We start from the raw sequence: 15,227 nt of genomic DNA, 5'->3' as shown, positions 1-15,227 counted from the left end.
TGTATTTACACAAGGTACAAAATAAAGCTTGGTTTGATTTTTTCCATCTGTGACATAATATTTCCTCCACTTCAAAAAATATTGTTGTTAATACGAAAAATACAAATATGTTGAAATCTAGATCTCTGTTAGTTGAAGAAATTAAATAACTGGTTTCATGGTTGGAATATAAAGATATATTGGCCTTGTTCACGGATAGTTCTACTATTATGGAGAGTATTTCATGATATTTTAGCAGATCTAATACATGTATATATATATACGTATATATATATATATACATGTATATGCATTTGATACCTGAAAAACTATTCTGACATAAATTATAACATTTTAAAAGCTAACTTATTTCTCTTCCAAAACAAGGAACATGGATATCTGGGTTTCTGGTTATTGAGAACCATGAAACCTGGCAACACAGATTTGTATTTAATGGCTAGTTACTACTGAGACTCTATGTATACATATATCTATGTCTAAGTTTGTGGGTACAGAAAAAGGATATTAATAGTATGACATTTGCCAGGGAAAATAGTGAGTAACTAGTTCCTCACCCTATAATTTTGGTGATTATACAGATACATGAGGAGGCCTCTATTTATTTCTTATCAGCATGTTCTAACTTTGTTCCATGGGTGCCTGATCTATACCCTATAGGTTTCATACATGCATATAATGTTTTTCAGCGCAAGCTCAATCTTGACAGGTCTCTGTCATTATCTTATGTTAGTATTACCAAGAACAATGCTGTTAAGTAACGAAAATTTTGTACTATATTTCTATTGATTTAGGTTCTATTTTCATTTTTGTTTCACACACACATATCTGGAAGAAAGTACAAAATTTGTGATTTTGATTTTTCTAGTAATAAACTGGGTTATCACCTGACCATTAATAATTAATTAAAGATGTACATATACTTCCAAAACATTTTTTAATATTGTTGAAGGCTTGTGTCCTTCAAGAAATCTTTTTTTTTTTCCTTGTTTGTTAATTTCTGTTTTTATTTTTGTAGTTATTGTTTTGGTTTTGGTTTGACTTAAAGCCATAATATCAGAACAAGTTTCAGGTTTTGTTTTGTTATGTTTTTCTGAGATTTTTGGAACCACTTTTGAAGCGGTAGAGGGTAGAATCCTTGTATTTAAAATTCCACATAACTCTATTTTCTGATCTTTCCTATTTCATACATTAATTACCAGATAAATTCTATTATATTACTTCTCTAGAAGCACAATTTGTGTCATTTCTAGGGTTATATTTCAACAATTCACATTGATTCACTAAGTATCAAATGCACTCCTATGACCACATCACTGGAGAATTTGAGAATAATGATCTGCTTGATATACATTACAAGAAAAGTAGTTGGGGAACACTGAGTTGGGAAGCAAAAAGCTCATTTTTTTCTTACTTCAAAAAAATCAGTTGAGTCTGCATGTAGGTTTTAAATTTGGATACTGTGGTGTAGGAAGCAAAATATGGGGAAGGAAAGAGGAGTATGTACAAGCTTGGGAAATGGGTCCACATGAAACTCATGAGGTTCAACAAGGCCAAGTGCAGGGTGATACATCTGGGTCAGGGCAATCCCAGGCATAAGTCCATACTGGGAGAAGAACTCATTGAGACAAGTCATGTAGAGAGGGTCCTGGTCTATAAAAAGCTTGACGTGAGCCAGCCATGTACCACTGCATTCCAGAAGGCCAACTGTATCCTGGGTTACATCGACAGAGGTGTGGCCAGCAGGTCAATGGAGGTTATAATGGGTCCAGAAGCCACAAAGATGATCAGAGAGCTGGAGTACCTCTCCTGTGAAGAAAGACTGAGAGAGCTGGGGATGCGCAGCCTGGAGAAGAGAAGGTACTGGGAAGATTGTACTGCAGCCTTTCAGTACTTAAAGGGTGATTATAAAAAAGACAGAGAGTGACCTTTTACTTTGGCAGATAGGACAAAAGGGAATGATTTTAAACTAAAAGAGAGGAGATTTCGATTAGAGGTTAGGAGGAAAATATTTACTCAGAGAGTGATGAAGCACTGGAACAGGTTGCCCAGAGGAACCTGTGGATGTCCCATCCCTGGAAGTGTTTGAGGACAGGTTGAATGGAAACCTGATCTAGTGGAAGGCATCCCTATCCATGACAAGGGGACTGGAACTAGATGATCTTTAAGGTCCCTTCCAACCCAAGCCATTATATGATGCTATGATTCTGTGGTTTAATTTCTTCTTAAAAAAAAAAAAAAAAAAATATTTATGTGTCTGTGTTTAAGAACTTCTGTCACATAAATGAGTTTTTGAGCACTCTATGATTTCTCAGTAGAATGATGGTGGAATGTAACAACTTTTCTTTTTACGTTTCCTGTATAATTATATTTGCAGATCTGTTACTAGTTTTGAAATAGCTGCTGTGCACAAGCTTCTTGCCAACTTCCACACAACAAGCTGAGGATTTTTGGCATTAGCCAACTGCATCATTGCTATGGGAAAAATAAATAAATAAATAAATAAATAAACAAACAAACAAATAAATAATAAATCCATAGGGGGAAAAGTGGTAAACCAAACCAAACCAACCAAACAAAAAAAGGTACTTCTACAAGGACAACCTCTCCATTCTATAAGAACAAGAACTAAACTAAACTAGTCAGTTACATTAACTGTTCTTGCTACATTTAAAAAGGAATATTTTGGAAAACTATATTTGATGTAAATAGGCTCAAATGAAAAGATATTAAAAAGTTTCTATAGATGTTAACAGTTCCCTAAATTTTGTAACAATGTGAGAGAAAAAAATTAAGTTCTTAATTTACATCCCTTCTGATACCTGAGCATGTCTTACAAAATATCCAACAAACTGCAACAACCACACTAAGTTTCCAAGATGTAAAATTCAATCCCGTTATCCATGTACTCTTAGGAAACTGCATAAATCAGAAGTTCACAGAAAGTTCAAAATGATTTATAGTGGGACAACTCTAAGTACCAAAGTATGATACGAATTTGAAAACCCATTTCAAAGTGTATTCAAGAAAACTCTCAGATTGATGCTGTTCTGATCAAATACATACTGACTGGCATTACCGGAGTAGTAACGATCCAAGATGGGAATAGTCATAAAGGTGCTAGAGGAAAGAAAAAATAAAAAATAAAAGAGGAAAAAAACAAACACTTTTTTACTTGTTTTTGTTTTCATCAGGGGCTGCTGTTGAGGTGAAATAGTTGTTGCTAAGGAAAGAAAAAAGAGTGTGCATTATGAACGTGATAAGAGGCCATCAAATCATGACAAATCAAAGAGCCGCTGAATAGTAAGTAGGTTCCCATGAGAGCTAGAATTACAATGGAGACCAATTTATATTATCTTTGAGTACATAAAGCAGGTGCTGTATGTCATGCTTAGGAAGGACATCAAGATTTCACTAACATGTTTTTCAGAAATGTTGGAAACTGATTTGTTTTTATGTTAATCACAATTTCCTTATATGACATGAAAAAAAATAAAATAAAATGGCAGAGCTTTTTCCCCTCTTAGGGCCTTTGCACAACTATGAAACACTCCGCAGTAAGTTAAATATGTATAATAAAAAGAAATGCTAAAGTGCCTAGGTGAACAATTGGCTGACAGGTAGGATTCAAAGGGTTATGGTAAATGGGGCCACATCAGGCTGGTGGCCAGTCACCAGGAGGGTCCCCCAGAGCTCCATTTAAGGGCCAGTTTTTTTCAATGTTTTCATAAACAATTTGGATGTAGGACTAGAAGGTGTCTTGAGTAAGTTTGTTGATGATACTAAACTGGGAGGAGCTGTTGACTCTGTCGAGGGTGGAGAGGCCTTTCACAGAGATCTGGACAGACTGGAGAGCTGGGCAATCACCAACCACATGAAGTTTAACAAAAGCAAATGCTGAGTCCAACACCTGGGAAGGGGCAACCCTGGCTATATGTACACACTGAGGGATGAGATGCTGGACAGCAGCCCTGCAGAGAGGAATCTGGGAGTTTTGTTTCATAACAAGTTGAATATGAGCCAGCAGTGTGCCCTGGCAGCCAGGAGGGTCAACCATATCCTGGGGTACATCAAGCATTGCTAGTCGGTCGAGGGAAGTGATTGTCCCACTCTACTCTGCACTGGTGCAGCCTCACCTCGAGTACTGTGTGCAGTTTGGGGCACAGTACAAAAAGGACATTAAACTGTTGGAGAGTGTCCAGAGAAGGGCTACAAAGATAGTGATGGGCCTAGAGGGGGAGACATATGAGGAGCGGCTGAGGTGACTTGGTCTGTTCAGCCTGGAAAAGAAGAGGTTGAGGGGGGACCTCATCGTGGTCTACAGCTTCCTCACGGGAGGGAGCGGAGCGGCAGGCACCTACCTATTCTCTTTAGTGACCAGTGGTAGGACCCATGGGAATGGTGTCAAGCTGTGACAGGGGAGGTTCAGGCTGGATATCATGAAAACGCCCTTCCCCGAGAGGGTGGTCGCACACTGGAAAAGACTCCTCAGGGATGAAGTCAGGACACCAAGACTGTCGGAGTTTAAGCGTTCTTAGTTCAAGGCTGTGTTCTTAGTCATATGGTCTGAATTTTTGGGTAGACCTGTGTGGAGCTGGGAGTTGGACTCGATGATCCTTGTGGGTCCCTTCCAACTTGGGATATTCAATGATTCTATAACTTTCAGTCAAATTAGTAACTTATGTTGAAAAAGTATCAGTTGCAGGAATCCATTTCTTGATATGGAACAAAGCTTCCACGTCCGAATAAATAAGCCAGATATAAAATTAACTGAGCCACAAGTTATGTTTATGTTGCTATGTAAGCATACTTTTTAAGTGGTATGGATTTTACTTTTAATTTGGAAGCTAAGATGACATATTTAGGAAGCTAATTTTATCAAGGTTTTGAAATTATATTTTTCTGATACCTAACTCTTTTTGTCAGCACTGTTATAATGTAATGTTTTGTGGTATACAGACTTATTTCAAGTGCTTTTAATGATTAAAAGAACAGACATTTATTGAGATTTCAGAGAGAGTGCCAGATATACCAATATCTGTTGGTTAAGACTACAAAAAGAAGGATTTTTAAAATCATGCTTGCATACAAATACGCTGTCGGTTGTTATGTACCATATGACCCAAAAATTTTAATATAATTATGTAGCTCTGTTAGCTATTGAACTGTACTACATCAATCAATTTTCATTGTCCCATGCAGCTCAAGTCTCTCAGGATTGTTTGCTTCTTTGATTTTATTCTCCAGCCTCTGTTTTCCAATCACACTTGATTTACACATCTTAGAAAATACAAATATATATTACATTCTGCTACCAACTTGTCTTCCTTGATACACATCAGTGTCTCCCCCTTTTACAAAAATTTTTTATTTTTTTTCCAAATCATAATTACTTGAAATTAAGAAAATCATTCACTAACCAGATTAATCAGCTTTATAATTTATTCCATATCTCGGCTAGCAAGAATGGTAAACTGTAAGGGAGTGGACTTATACTGATTCTTTTACTGATTCTTTTTAAAATATATTTAATGGCTTTTTTTTTTTTTTTTTAAAGTTCTGTGGCAGGTGAATGAAAGGGGTTGAGGTAGAGAAAAGCAAAAGTGTGACTAGCTGAAGATATTTGTATACATAAATAAACATACATATATAAAAATATATGTATTATATGTATATTGTTATTATAATGATTACAGAAGTGCAATGCAATGTAATATAATGATATGCTTCTCAATATTAACTTAGCCTAAGATTCATTGCAGTTTGAAAAGACCTCCAAGATCATCTGGTCCAACCATCACCCTACTACCAATGTCACCTACTAAACCATGTCCCTAAGCACCATGTTCAACCTTTCCTTAAGCATCCGCAGGGATGGTGGCTCCACCACTTCCCTGGGCAACCCATTCCAATGTCTGACTACTCTTTCTGAGAAGAAATGTCTCCTCATTTCCAACCTAAACCTCCCCTGGCACAGCCTGAGGCCATTCCCTCTAGTCCTATCACTAGTTTCCTGTGAGAAGAAGCTGAAGCTGAAGCTCTAGTCCTATCACTAGTTTCCTGTGAGAAGAAGCTTTCCTTTCAGGTAGTTGTAGAGAGCAATAAGGTCTCCCCTGAGCCTCCTTTTCTCCAGACTAAATGATCCAAGTTCTCTCAGCTGCTTCTCGTAAGAATTGTGTTCCAGGCAACTCCATCAACTTCATATCCCTTCTCTAGACATGTTCCAGGGCTTCAATGTCGTTCTTGTAATGAGCCACCCAAAACTGAACACAGTACTCAAGGTGCAGCCTCACCAGAGCAGAGTACAGGGGGACGATCACCTCCTTGGTCCCGATGGCTACACTCTTCCTGATACAAGCCAGGATGCCAAGAAAGCAACCTGGACACACTGCCAGCTCATGCTCAGGTGAGCATCAATCAGCACCCCCAGATCCTTTTCCTCTGCACAGCTTTCCAGCCACTCTCCCCCAAGAGGTTATTGTGGCAGAAGTTAAGGACCTGGCACTTAGCCATGTTGAACCTCATCCCCTTGGCCTCTGCCCATTGACCCATCCTAACCAGGTCCCTCTGCAGGGCCTTCCTACCCTCCGGCAGATTGACACTTTCCCCCAGCTTGGTGACATCTGCAAACTTACTGAGGGTACACTCAATTCCCTCACCCATATCATCAATAAAGATATTAAAGAGGATCGTCCCAAGCACCGACCCCTGGGAAACACCACTCACGATCAGTCGCCAGCTGGATTTCATTCTATTCACCACTACTTTCTGGGCCCAGCTGTCCAGTCAGCTTTTAACACAGCAAAGAATGTACCTGTCCAAGCCATGGGCTACCAGCTCCTACAGGAGAATACTGTGGGAGACCATGTGAAAAGCCTTGCTGAAGTCTAGTAGTCAGTAGCTGAAGTCTAGAAGTCAGTAGCCTTTCCTTCATCCACAAGGCAGGTCACCCAGTCAGAGAAGATGAAGTTGATTGGGCCTGATCCCCTGGTTGTCCTGTATATGCTGCATGATTGTATTCAAGATGACCTGTTCCACCACCTTTCCTGGCACTGAAGTAAGGCTGACAGGCCTGTAGCTCCCCACGTCCTCCTTATGACCCTTTTTATAGATGGGCATCACATTAGAATGAATATCTCCAGTCATCTGGGACCTCCACAGATGACCGTGACTGCTGATAGATGATGGAAAGTGGCCCAGCAATCACATTTGCCAACTCCCTCAGCACCCTTCGGTGGATCCCATCTGGCCCCATGGACTTGTGACAGTACAGGTGGAGCAGCAGGTCTCTAACTGTTTCCGCCCAAACTGTGGGGAGTTTCTTCTGCTTCCCGTCCCACACCCCAGACTTCCAGGTCGGGAGGCTGAGTACTCTGAGGATAAGCGGTCTGGCTAATAAAGACAGATGCAAAGAAGGCATTAAGAAACTCAGCCTTATCTTTATCCTGAGTAGTTATGTTTCCCCCTTCATCCAGTAAAGGATGAAGATTCTCCTTGGCCCTCCTCTTGCAATTAATATATTTATAAAAACATTTTTTGTTATCCTTAACCATAGTGGCCAGGTTGAACTCATACTGGGCTTTGGCCTTCCTGATTTTTCCTCTGTGTATGCTGTCAACTTCCTTGTACTCTCCCTGAGTTGTCTGCCCCTTTCATAAACTCTCTTTTTCTCCTGGACACTCAGCAGAAGTTCCCTGTTCAGCCATGCCAGTCTACTTCCCCACCAGCTCATCTTGTGGCACACAGGGACAGCCTGCTCCTGTGCCTTTAAGGCTTCCTTCTTGAGGAGCGTCCAGCCTTCCTGGACCCCTCTGCCCTTCAGGACTGACTGCCAAGGTACCTTCCCTACCAGTGTCCTGAAAAATTCAGTGTGCCCTCAAGAGGTCCAAGGTAGCAGTTTTATTGACCCCCCTCCTGACTTCACAAAGAATAGAGAACTCTACCATTTCGTGGTCAGTCTTCCCAAGACAACTCCCAACCACATCTCCCACCAGTCCTTCTCTGTTCTTGAACATCAAGTCTAGTGGGGAACCCTCTCTGGTAGGCTCAATAACCAGTTGAGTCAGGAAGCTGTCTTCCACACACTCCAGGAACCTTCTAGACTGCTTCCTCAAGGCTGTATTGTATTTCCAGCATATATCCAGGAAGTTAAAGTACCCCACAAGGACAAGCACTAGCAATTGTGTGACTTCCTCCAGCTGCTTATAGAATGCCTCATCCACCTCTTCATCCTGGTTTGGTGGTCTATAACAGACTCCCACCAGGATATCCACCTTGTTGGACACCCCCTTGATCCTTATCTACAGGGACTCTACTTCATCATTACCTTAACAATGTTGAAACACTCTCTAATACAGAGAGCAAACCCCGCCCCCTCCCTCCCCCCCCCCCCAAAAAAAGTTGCCTGCCCCTTCTGAAGAACTTGTAGACAGCCATTACATCACTCCAGCTGTGGGTCCCACCACTTTTCAATGATAGCAACTAGGTCATGGTTTGCCTGCCTCACAATGGCTTCCAGCTCCTCCTCTTTGTTGACTATCCTGCGTGCATTGGTGAAGACGCACTTCAGTTGCACCACTGTCGTCACCCTCAACCCTGGCATTGCTCCCCCAGGCTCATCTCTATCGAGCCTCATTTCATCCCTGTCCCCCTTCATACCTAGTTCGAAGTCCTCTCAATGAGCCCTGCCTTGATTATTTGTCTCAGAAATTCAGCAGCTACACAAACCTAGCTCTTCCTTTGCAAATACAACCCAATAATTTTCTCTGTGAGATGTTTTCCATTTGTTTGGTAGAGAACTGTCTACAGTCAGGTCACCAGCTCACTTTGGTATGAGGAATCCTGTGGTATGCAAGAAAAGCAGAAAATCTTCAGTAGCATACTGAAGACACTTGCTGTGTCTTTCACATTTCACAGGTTGCTCAAAAAAACTCTGATGTTTTTCTTACTGGAACAGTTGAGAGTTGGTGTTTAGGTCCTTAAGTTATAACTCAAGACAAGAGTCTGAGAAGCTTTCTATGAAGCAGCTCACTTTATTTAGAGGATTCAATATTCACTCTCATTATCAGTGCACAGTTGGAGAGAAACGTTATGTAGCTCTTCAGTTTGCACTAATTACTAGTTTGTATTAATAGCTGTTGTCATTGCAGCTAGGGTTTGATCTGTATGTGGCTCCAAGTTAGTCTTTACTAGTCATCATTTCCAAGTTCCCAATGCAACAGCACCTAAATATATTGCCTGAACAAGTGAGTAAAAGCAGATCAGGTGTAACTATTACATTCCAGCCCTTACATTTAAGGAATAAAATAATGAATATCTCTTCACAGACCTGTAAAAGCTTGCTTTTTAGGAGTTGCCAAAATAGGCAGCCCAATAGAGGGGTAAGGCTGCTCCAGTGCTCCCAGACCTAAGGAGTATCAAGGCTGAGCATGTAGGCCATAGACAGACAAGCACCGACACACAGTGTATGTGTATATGCAAACATACAGCCAGCCTCACAGATCAACACAGATGAAAACAGCACCCAAAAACAAAACAAAACAAACAAAAACCACCGCAGACAACACCAGCAGTTATTTTGTTCCTCTCTCAGACTGATCACTAGGAGAAACCATTAGTAGAAAATATACAGACATAAAAAAAAAAAATACACAGAAGTATATATAGGTTGATCCCCATCCATGGCAAAAGCCTGGCACGCAGGCCAGAGAGGGCAAACAAAAAAATCCCCAAAGCTGATTTGTTTTTAGATGAACTTTTGTTTGTTCTGTAACCTGTTTGTGTGAATTTCCTGTGTCCCATTTTAAGTGTTTTTTTAACCCTCTTTCTAATCTGTCCAATGGTATCCTGCCACCACTCTCAACTCACCACAATGCTTATAGAGCTAACTTGGATATCAGTTGTTGTCTGGATTCCTTCTAACCCAAGTTTTCAGGCAACCATTGCATTTCAATCTGCTGCAGTTCTGTTGCTGCAGCACTGTCTGAGGTACCATTAATCTGAAATACCTAAAAATATCATATTTAACCAGCCACTATATATATATATATATATGTATATAATTTTATTTTTATTCTAACTCAGAAGGTGGTGAGGCTCTGGAACAGGTTGCCCAGAGGGTTCACCAGGTTAGCTGAGGCCCTGAGTAAGCGGCTTATTTGCTTTCTAAATCATCATCCCATTCCCTCCATGCACAAGCCTCAAAACAAAAATTCCTTTACAATTTATACTGTTATAACTTCCATGTTTTGAAATTCCATTTAATTGAAATAATTTGTGATTAAAATGTTACATCATATGATGCCATCCAGTTTAATCAATGATGAATTTAAAATCCAATTAAAAGTTGTGTTTTGTATGCATACCAGCTAACAAAAAAAAAAAAAAAAAAAAAAGACTTTTTACTAATGAGACATGCTGATTAAATAATATTTGGACTACCAGAAATGTTTCCAAGTTTTTTATTCAACTAAAGACCATCTGTGAAAATTTACCAATTATAACAAAATCCAATGATAAAGGTAAAAGTTCAAAAAATTCATACTCCTAAATAAAATCACTATTAAAATCTTGCAGTTTTTTCATTCTTATTACTAGTAAAATGTTAAATAAACGCTAGTAGATTCACATTTCAGGTATACATCAGATATGCATCATTCTTTTAAAAAGTCATAATGATTTCTCTCAAAATCGTTTGTAAATTTGTTTTTTTTGTTGTTGTTTTTTTTTAACTTTACTAGAAATGCCTGCAAAACTAGCAATCTACCATGCTATTAGTTATTAAGAGTAAGTAATAATTAGAAAGAAAAATTACATAATGATACCCATTCTTCTTTTGTCAGAATTCATTTATAGTATTTTTTGCCTGAACAGGAAAAACCTCAGTCTCTGAGCATAATGAAAGATAAATTAAATTACTATTGCATTAAGAGATGCATACAGAATAAAAATGTAAAAAATCTGTATTGTTATGAACATGTTCTTGTATCAGTAATACAACTTTCCTAGACTACTTTAAATTTTGTTAACTCTTGCAACTTCATCTATACAAACTGTGAAGCTCTTTGTAGCCATCATTATATATGATGGGGTCAGTACTGGGGCCAGGGGTCAGTATTGGGGCCAGCACTGCTTAACATCTTTTTTGGTGACATGGACAGTGAGATTGACTGCAGCCTCAGCAAGTTGGCCGATGACAACAAGCTGTATGGTGTGGTCGACACACTGGAGGAAGGGATGCCATTCTGAGGGAACTGGACAGGCTTCAGATGTGGGCCTGTGTGAACCTCCTGAGGTTCAATAAAGCCAGATGCAAGATCCTGCATCTGGGCTGAGGCAACCCCAAGCAAAAATACAGGCTGGGTGGAGAATGGATTGAGAGAAGCCAGGTCCTAAGGAGAAGGATCTGGGGGTGTTGGTTGACAAGAAGCTCAACATAAGCCGTCTATGTGCACTTACAGCCCAGAAAGCCAAAAGTATTCTGGGCTGCATAAAAAGAAACATGGCCAGAAGGTCAAGGGAGGTGATTATCCCTCTCTGCTCTCATAAGATACCACCTACAGTACTGTGTTCATCTCTGGGGCACCCAGCATAACAAGGACTTGGCCTATTAGAATGAGTCCAGAGGAAGGCCAGGAAGATGATCAAGCAGCCTCTCCTATGAAGATACCTCTCCTATTAAGAGAGACTGAGGGAGATAAAGTTGTTTATCTTGGAGAAGAAAAGACTCTTACAAGAGTTTCCAATACCTAAAGGGGGCCTACAGGAAAGATAGGGAGTGACTCTTTTTCAGGAAGCTTAGTAATAGGACAAGGAGGAATGGCTTTAAATTAAAATAGGCTAGATTTATATTAGACATTAGGAAGAAAATCTTTATATTGAGGGTGGTGAGGCACTGGAACATGTTGCTCAGCTGTGGATGCCCCATCCTTGGAGGTGTTTAAGACCAGGTTAGATGAGGCCCTGGGCAACTTGATCTAGTGGGTGTTGGTGTCCCTGCCCATGGCAGTGAGGTTGGAATTAAACATAAATATCATAGAATCATAGAATCATAGAATATCCTGAGTTGGAAGGGACCCTTAAGGATCATCAAGTCCAACTCTTGATACCGCACAGGTCTACCCAAAAGTTCAGACCATGTGACTAAGTGCACAGTCCAATCTCTTCTTAAATTCAGACAGGCTCGGTGCAGTGACCACTTCCCTGGGGAGCCTGTTCCAGTGTGCAACCACCCTCTCTGTGAAGAACCCCCTCCTGATGTCGAGCCTAAATTTCCCCTGCCTCAGCTTAACCCCGTTCCCGCGGGTCCTGTCACTGGTGTTAATGGAGAAAAGGTCTCCTGCCTCTCGACACCCCCTTACGAGGAAGTTGTAGACTGTGATGAGGTCTCCCCTCAGCCTCCTCTTCTCCAGGCTGAACAGGCCTTGTATATATATAAATATATATACAAATATTTAAAAGTATTTATTAAAGTATATAAATATATATATATATAGTGCTGTAAAAATGTGTTTTGTTCAGGCCAGCATCTAGAAAACTAGCACATCTACATAGTACTGTGCTGCACAAACAAAGTATTTCCTATTCCACAAAAAACAGTGCTTCTTTTAATTTATGATAAATAGCAATTATCATAGAGCATACTCCAAGTCTGAGAGATGGTGAAGTTTCTTTCTCATTTTACATTGTGAAGTTTCTTTCTCAAAACTAAAATGTCACTAAATTCTATAGGAATTCCTATAGTGTTATAGTTTTGAAATACAAACTAATAAACTAGTGAGATACCGATTATAAACTAGTGAGATACCGATTATATCAGACAAGTATTTCTTTCAAACAGATGATAATTATCAAGTTAAATAAATAAATAAATAAATTCTGTAGTCTGTAGTGTTCTTTTATAAAAGAAAGAAGCCCACATTCTATCAATAAAATCTGTACTAATATAATATTAAAATCCATACCATAGTATATAATTATCCATAAATATCCATAAATATAATTAATTTCATATCCATAAATATAATTAATTAATATTATCCATAAATATAATTAAATATAATTCACAGAATCAGAATCACAAAATCACAGAACGTTAACAATTTGAAGGGACCCTGAAAGATTATCTAGTCCAATCCCCCTGGCAGAGCTGGAACACCTAGATCAGATCACACAGGAATGCATCCACGTGGGTCCTGAACATCTCCAGAGAAGGAGAATCCACAGCCCTCTGGGCAGCCTGTTCCAGTGCTCTGTCACCCTCACTGAGAAAAAGTTTCTTTTCACATTTAAGCGGAACTTCCTATGTTCCAGCTTACACCCATTGTCCTTTGTCTTAACATTACACGTCACTGAGAAGAGCCTGGCTTCGTCCCCTTGGCACTTGCCCTTTACATATTTATAAACATTAACATGGTCACCCCTCAGCCTCCTCCTATCCAAGCAAAAGACACCCAGCTACCTCAGCCTTTCCTTGTAAGGGAGGTGCTCTACTCCCTTAATCATCCTTGTGGCTCTGCAGTGGACTCTCCCGAGAAGTTCCCTGTCCTTCTTGAACTACTAATTACTAATTAAATATTGATAAATTCTTCGTGAAATTTATCAGGTAATAAGAAAAAAAAATAATAGCAGTTTAGCTGAGCAATCATATTTTAACTCAGCTGATAGTGGAATATGGTACAACACTAACTAGTTTAAGGTTTATGACAAATATAACCTACCATGTGCACTGGAGACACTGGAGAATCTTTCCAAGTCAACTGGTTTATGTGTGAGTGATACATATTGTGCATCTGCTTCAGTCTTAGTGAAAGAATAAACTTTATGAAGGTGAAAACTTAGTTTCCTTCATTTTGTTTAATAATTCAGAACTAAGAGCACATGTAATTTGTTAAAAAATATAATAATAAAATTAAATTTTAAAAAATGAATATTCCAAATAGTATAATATTCCTTAATTTAATGCTATATACTAGCTGATAGCTGTAACTGAAATCCTAGACACAAGTGCAATTAAACACTGTTCTATTTTCTTGACTGTGTGCTTTTTTCCTCCTTTTTTTTTTTTTAATAATTATGTATATATATATAAATGCACACACACACATAATGGTGTTATTTCTCTTGATCATCTGTAATATTATGTGTCTATGACCTGGAAATTCACACCAAGTTTCTTAGAAGTGGCTCAAGTATATGACCTTAGATGTCAGTAAATTTTCCAGTAAATTCTTTTTATTTTGTAGACAGAAGAAATGTGGCTTTAATATAAAGGATTTATCATTGTCAAACATGGATAAACTCCATATGTATTCAAGCTGAATCCTGCTAATTGACTTAACAGAATGCAGCTTGATAACCTCTGACTTTGATATATAGGAATCTGTTTTTTTGTGCTAGATACACAGAACTTCAACTTCAATGACCATAACAGAAACCCAAATGCAAAGTTACAATCCTCAAAGGTCATACTCAGCTTCAGATGAGATCTGTCTGTTTCCAAAGGCCCAAGTACCTGAGATTGCATGGAGTCCGTTAATTTCCTATATGTTTCGTGCTAAGCATTGAATAAATGTTCCTGCACAACATTGAATCGACATCTGCATGCAGAACATGAACATTTTCTCTGTATGCAAAATCCCATCAAGACTGTCAAAGAAAATATTTCCTTGTCTGTTCCACTCCTAGAGTTTACTATGCCACCTGCCTTCAGGCAGCATGATTTAAGCCTGTTCCTACATAGAATTTCTGTGTGAACAGTGCTGTTGCAAAATCCAGTATTTTCATGATCAATGCATTGACCTGGAAGAAGTAGAGTCAGACTATATATATATATATATTTTTTTTTTTTTTAATTTATTCATTTATTTTGCCCCAGGGAGTTTGAAACCATACTTCATGTCCTACATTGCACTAGAAAAGTGTTCTAGTTGCAATAGGTAGATCAATTGCATGGATATTCACAAGACGACTGAAACCCATGTCATTTAGTTGCAGCTGGTGCTGCGACAACTTTTAAATGGCTAACCTAGCCTCATATAAAGACTTAGTAGAAGGACATTTGTGATGTACCCTGGAAAAAGTCTTTAGAAAGCTTATATCCACTGCAAGGTCTGTCCAGTAGTTCTGGGAATCTATTGCATGTGAGAGAAAAACCCAGTAACCTCATGTCATCTGAATGTGAACACTGCAAGAAGAGCATCCCTTTTGGAAGAATCATATAAACTTCACCA

General features: G+C 39.1%; 1 protein-coding gene across 34 annotated transcripts in view; it reads left to right on the top strand.

The window, feature by feature from the left end:
• PTPRD (protein tyrosine phosphatase receptor type D) overlaps positions 1-15,227 on the top strand; it is a 1,327,869-nt gene that overhangs the window by 215,870 nt on the left and 1,096,772 nt on the right. The window contains exon 1 of one of the 34 annotated variants that reach the window (XM_066988362.1): positions 3,162-3,300. The exons of the other annotated variants lie outside the window; for them this stretch is intronic. The gene's annotated coding sequence lies outside the window, so the exon portion shown is untranslated. Of the gene's footprint in view, positions 1-3,161; positions 3,301-15,227 lie in introns of those variants that run through there. 34 annotated transcript variants of the gene reach the window in all.

The sequence above is a fragment of the Anser cygnoides genome, chromosome Z (assembly GCF_040182565.1).
Source record: "Anser cygnoides isolate HZ-2024a breed goose chromosome Z, Taihu_goose_T2T_genome, whole genome shotgun sequence".
NCBI lineage: Eukaryota > Metazoa > Chordata > Aves > Anseriformes > Anatidae > Anser > Anser cygnoides.
Note: the sequence above shows the minus strand (reverse complement) of the source record. Positions and strands in the feature narration are given on the sequence as shown.